The 6535-nt window shown below is 38.4% G+C and overlaps 1 pseudogene; it reads left to right on the top strand.

Annotated features, from left to right (window-relative positions):
• Positions 1505–6022, top strand: LOC105164516 (annotated as a pseudogene).

The raw sequence follows: 6535 nt of genomic DNA on the forward strand, positions 1-6535 counted from the left end.
ATATGAGAAGCTAAACAGTTGTGTCCTCCAATAGAGGATTAATAGCTATGTAATATTCTCTATATTTCTTCAATAAAAACAAGACTTCTGTTCAACTTGTTTATCTAAAATTCTATTAAGTCCCTATATTAGAGTCTCTTTTACGCTCTAAGGTAGGACAAAAAATAGGGTTGTGCTGTTGGTTGTTGAAGGAGCCAAGTGCCTGTGAACCATCTGCTGCGATAGTGTAGTTGGAGGAAGTTCGTAAAACCAAAAACTTGGAATAGTCGGAGACCAAGCAGTCAATGCAAGGTATAAATTTATGGGGTCTTAATTTATTTCAGAAGCATGTTGGGCCTAATTGTGAGTATAGAATGGACTATGGTTAAAATTCTAGCTAGAAGAGCGAAATGGTCATAATCTAGTCTGAGGGCATATATCGCGCACATTTTTATGGATACAGGTAATATGGCAGGCTTTCTTTATTTCGTTTGATTTACCTTGAATCTTTTATCTACCACCACAATCTTCCATATCTCCCCTCCCATTGTTATATAAGAACAAGCCAAAAAAAAAAAAAAACAGTGAAAGGAAAAGCTCAAAAAAAAAGGAAGAGCAGCAAAAAAAAAAAAAAAAAAAAAAAAAAAAAAAACAAGCCAAAAAAAAAAAAAAACAGTGAAAGGAAAAGCTCAAAAAAAAAGGAAGAGCAGCAAAAAAAAAAAAAAGAAGAAACAAATAAAAAAATTGGTTCATCACTTTACTTTGCTATTATCTTTGTAAGGCAATTGGTCTTCATTTTCCCAGTTATATCGAACTTCTTTAGACCATTCTCTAGTCACGGGTGACTATGAAGCGTCCACATCCACATACTTGGTTGAGAAAACAATTGACATTTGTGTTTGAGTCACTAGATAAAGCATTGAGTTTCAGAGGAGCTTAAATTCGAGAGTGTTGAGTGAAGTGAGACTATCATTGAGGGCCAAAAGTGTGAGCCTATTCAGTGAGGTGTGAAACACGAGGGAAAAAATAAAGAGAGAAAAAAGAGTGTGGCAAGAATTTGGTGAGGTTCCTATAAAAACAAGAAAACATATTTTACTAAATGGCAGAAAATCGAGATAAAGGAGTTGCTCAAGCAAGTGATGACAACAACTCGGGACAAACGATGCAAGGTGGGGTCGATGCATTCCATATGCAAGCCTTAGAAAACCACTTTGAGAAGTTGCTTGACCGTAAACTAAAAGGACTTCATGAAAGATTGGATCAAGTAGAGAATCAAGTAGCCGGTCCAAGAGCTACAAATCAAAGACATGCTCTAAATTCACATCCTCAGCCCCCTATTTATGATGAGTATTTCGAGGATCCAAGCAATGGAGAACAATATGAGGACATTCGACCAAGAAGAGTGGATCAGCCAAGAGATAGATCGAGATGACCTAGAGAAGAAGACGGTGGCCTAGGAGGAGTTAAGGTCACCGTTCCATCATTTAAAGGAAAAAGTGATCCCGAAGTCTATTTGGAGTGGGAGATGCATGTCGAGCAAATCTTTTCATGCCACAACTACTTAGAGAGTGAAAAGGTAAAATTCGCAGCCCTTGAGTTTATTGATTATGCTCTTGTTTGGTGGGATCAGATACAAAAGGAACGGGTTAGGAATGGTGAACGTCCCATCACAACATGGGAAGAGATGAGAGCAATCATGAGGAGAAGGTTTGTTCCATCCTATTTTCATCGTTAGCTTCACAACCATCTCCAACGTCTTACTCAAGGTTCTAAAAGTGCTGATGAGTACTACAAGGAGATGGAGATTTCCATGATTCGAACTAACATTATAGAGGACAATGAAGCAACTATGGCTCTTTTCTTGCATGGCTCAATTGGGATATCGTCAATGTTGTGGAGATGCACCACTATGTAGAACTTGAAGAGATTGGTACACCAAGGCATCAAGGTGGAAAAACAACTCAAGCGAAGAGGACTTTTGAGGAGGACTTCTAACTCGTCGGCATTCGGTCATGGAAGAACAACCCTAACAAAGACGCCCCTTCTACATCAAGATTCAAGTAGGCAGATCCAAAACATGGTGACCAAGTTGCTGTCAAAAAGGTACAACCCGAACCCAATTCTTCAAGAAATCGTGATATAAAGTGTTTTAAGTGCCAAGGGAGAGAACACATAGCAAGTGAGTGTCCTAACCGACGTACAATGATCTTCAACAATCATGGAGAGTTGGAAACCGAGGAAGAAATCATCAATAAAGAGGAATCATCAAAAGAAGATTGTGACGGAGAGTATGCCGAAGAAGGAGAATTGCTTGTTACTAGAAGAACCTTTAGTGCCCAGATGCTAGAGGAAGATAATTGCCAAAGAGAAAACTTGTTCCATACACGCTGTCAAGTTCATGGAAAGGTATATAGTATGATTATTGATGGTGGTAGTTGTTGCAATATGGCAAGTATTGAATTGGTTCAAGAATTAAGTCTACCTACTATCAAGCACCACCGCCCATACAAGCTTCAATGGTTGAATGAGTGTGGAGAGCTGATGGTGACCAAGCAAGTAAAGGAATTGTTTTCAATTGGAAGATATAAGGATGAGGTTTTGTGTGATGTTGTACCAATGAAAGCATGCCACATACTGTTGGAAAGACCATGGCAGTTTGATAGGCATGTAAGACATGATGGATTCCAAAATTGTTACTCTTTTGTTCTTCGAGGAGAATCAATAACTCTCAATCCGAAGACACCAAAACAGATTTTGCATGATTAGATATTGAGAGAAAAGAACAGAGAGTGTGAGAAAAGACAAAGGAAGAGAAGAAAGTGAAAATGAGAGTGAAAAAAGAATTAAAGATTCAAAAAAGGGAGAAAAAGAAAGTAGAGTTACGAGAGGAAAGAAAAAGGAGAGGGAAAAAGAAGAGAAAGAGAGTTTACTAGTTGGTAAGAAAAGTGAAATTAAGGAAGCTTTGTTTTCTCAACAAAACCTCATAGTACTTGTGTACAAAGAGGCTATGTTGAATTATAACGACCTAACCTCTTCTTTGCCTAGTGTTATTACATCTGTTTTGCAGGATTATGAAGATGTTTTTCTGGATGAGATGCCACCAGGTTTGCCACCCATTCGAGGGATCGAACATCAAATTGACTTCATTTCGGGAGCATCCTTGCCAAACCGCCCAGCATACCATACCAATCCCGAAGAGACCAAAGAGATTCAAAGGCAAATCCAAGAATGCTATGGCCAAAGGTTATGTGAGGGAGAGCCTTAGTCCTTGTGCAGTTTCGGTGTTGCTAGTGCCTAAGAAGGATGGCACATAGCGGATGTGTGTTGATTGTTGAGCCATTAACAACATAACGATAAGATATCGCCACCCTATTCCTAGGATAGGCGATATGCTTGATGAGTTAAATGGTTCTACTATCTTTTCTAAAATTGATTTAAAAAGTGGTTATCATCAAATTAGAATAAAAGAAGGAGATGAATGGAAAACCGCTTTCAAAACAAAGCACGGGCTTTATGACTGGTTGGTTATGCCATTTGAACTTAGTAATGCACCTAGCACATTTATGAGATTGATGAATCATGTTTTGCGTGCATTTATAGGCAAATTTGTGGTTGTGTACTTTGATGACATCCTTGTTTATAGTAGGACTTTGGAAGAGCATGTAACACATTTAAAACAAGTCCTAGAGGTTCTAAGAAAGGAAAGGTTGTTTGGAAACTTGAAAAAGTGTGACTTTTGCACTAATAAAGTTGTTTTCCTTGGTTTTGTTGTGAGGGGTGAAGGAATCACAGTTGATAAAGAAAAAGTCAAAGCTATTCGAGATTGTCCAATCCCCACCACTATTGGAGAAGTGAGGAGCTTTCACGGCCTTGCAAGCTTTTATAGGCGATTTGTGAAGGACTTTAGCACCATGGCAGCCCCATTTAATGAGTTAACCAAGAAGAATATTCCATTCAAGTGGGGAAACACACAAGAGAAAGCCTTTCATGGTATAAAAGAGAAGCTTATCCATACCCCTTTGCTAGCCCTTCCCGACTTTTATAAGACTTTTGAAATTGAATATGATGCAAGTGGGATTGGCATAGTGGGAGTACTTATGCAATGAGGTAGACCGGTTGCATATTTCAGTGAGAAACTAAGTCGGCCGACACTGAACTACCCTACATTTGATAAGGAGCTTTATGCATTGGTTAGAGTATAGGAAACTTGGCAACATTATTTGTGAATGAAAGAGTTTGTAATACATTCTGATCATGAATAACTCAAGTATATTAAAAGTCAACGCAAGCTTAGCCGTCGACATGCAAAGTAGAGTTTATTGAGTCATTTCCATATGTGATCAGGCACAAGAAAGGTAAGAAGAACATTGTTGCTAATGCACTTTCAAGAAGGTATGTTTTACTTTCAAGAATGGATGCTAAAATTCTTGGTTTTGAATTCATCAAAAATTTGTATGCTAATGATGTTTATTATGATAATGTGTTTGGAAATTGCAGCCCAAGTATTGGATGGGACAAATTCTATTTGCATGATGAATTTTTATTTCGAGCCAACCCGCTTTATGTTCCTAATTGTTCTGTTCGTTCATTATTGTTAAATGGAGCATATTCTGGGAGTTTGATGGGTCACTTTGGTATTTCTATAACTTTGGGAGTCTTGAGCGAACACTTTTATTGGTCAAAAATGCGTACAAATGTTGAGAAGTTTGTGGAAAAATGCATTGTTTGTCATAAGGCAAAGTCAAAGCTTAATCCCCATGGATTGTACATGCCCCTCCCTATTCCTAGTGTACCTTGGGAAGATATTTCAATGGACTTTGTTTTGGGATTACCTAGGTCTAAGAGGGGGAGAGATTCTATTTTTATTGTTGTAGACATGTTTTCCAAAATGGCACACTTTATAGCATGCCATAAAGTTGATGATGCCTCTAATATTGCTAATCTTTTCTTTCAGGAAATTGTGAGGCTTCATGGTATGCCATGGACTATAGTCTCCGATCGAGATGCCAAGTTCCTTAGCTACTTTTGGAAAAAATTTTGGGGCAAGCTTGGAACTAAGTTTCTTTTCTCTACTGCTTGCCATCCCCAAACCGATGGGCAAACTGAGGTAGTCAATAGGACACTTTCGACATTGTTGAGAGCAATTGTTTAGAAGAACTTAAGGAGTTGGGAAGAGTGTCTACCGCATGTCGAGTTTGCTTACAATAGGGCTATCCACTCCGCTACTAAGTTTTCACCCTTTCAAATTGTTTATGCTTTTAATCCTCTTGCACGTATTGATTTAATGCCCTTGCCTTTGCAGGAGAAAGTAAATATGGATGGAAAGAAACGTGCTAAATTTGTCAAGAAAATCCATGAAAAGGTCAAAAGTAACATTGAGAGGATGACTCAACAATACAAGAACCTAGTGAACAAGGGAAGGAAATGAGTTATCTTTGAACCGGGAGACTTAGTGTGGTTGCATCTTAGAAAAGAGAGGTTTTCAAACAAAAGGAAGTCCAAGCTCATGCTAAGAGGGGATGGACCATTCCGAGTCCTTGAAAGGATTAATAACAATTCTTACACACTTGATTTAACTGGTCAGTACGGAGTAAGTGCTACTTTTAATGTTTCTCATCTTTCTCCTTTTTATGATGCAGATAATGAAGAGTCGAGGACGACTCCTTTTCAAGAAGGGGACGATGATAGGAACACCGAGGGCGTCCACCAAGAAAAAGAAATTCAAGATCCAATGGACCGAGATTTAACCATTGGAAGTGGGCCAATGACAAGAGAAAGGTTGAAGAGAATGCAAGAAGTAATTCAAGCCCAATCTAACTTAGTCTTTGCTAATGGGATCAAGTCACAATCGGAGGCCCAACATGTGAGCTTAATTTCATTAATTCAAGCCCAAGGAAGCCCACAATAGTAGCCCAACTCATCCAAGTACAGCCATGTGGTCAAAGGAGACCTTTCAAATACATTCAAAGTGCATTTATACACAAATTTTCAGATTCACATGGTCATGCATGGGTTTTACTCATTTTTGACCAAGAATGCTTAGTTTTTAGTCATTTTTGACCAAGTATTGAATGTACGTACACCAAGGAGTCACTTGCGATATGAAAGGTTAATTTGGAAGTATTTTAGGCTTATAAAAAAGGCACATACCAGCCATGCATGCGGGATACAATTGAATTATTCAAAAATTGATCTAAGATTATAATATATTGAGTGTTCTCTTAATTTGGAGAGTTGTATAGTTGTTTTAGCTTTGGTGAAACCTTTGCTTTGACAATCTAGTCTATTAGATTGGTGATTCAAATTCACAAAGCCTCCAATTCATGCTCGACCCAAGTGTGTCGTTGTGTGGATTGGTTTACTCGTGCTTGTGGTTGGTTGAATGTTCTAAGTAGTTGGTCACGTTCGTAGAATGTGGTTGGCTGTTTACATTCCTTAGGTCACGGACCAATTTATCCATTTCTAGCCTACGCCGTAAAGATCGGGCCACTCATGGTCAATACCATATCATGATGTTGAGAAACAAGGCAAAACCAATAACAAAACAAAATACACA

Source organism: Sesamum indicum, linkage group LG6 (genome assembly GCF_000512975.1).
Source record: "Sesamum indicum cultivar Zhongzhi No. 13 linkage group LG6, S_indicum_v1.0, whole genome shotgun sequence".
NCBI lineage: Eukaryota > Viridiplantae > Streptophyta > Magnoliopsida > Lamiales > Pedaliaceae > Sesamum > Sesamum indicum.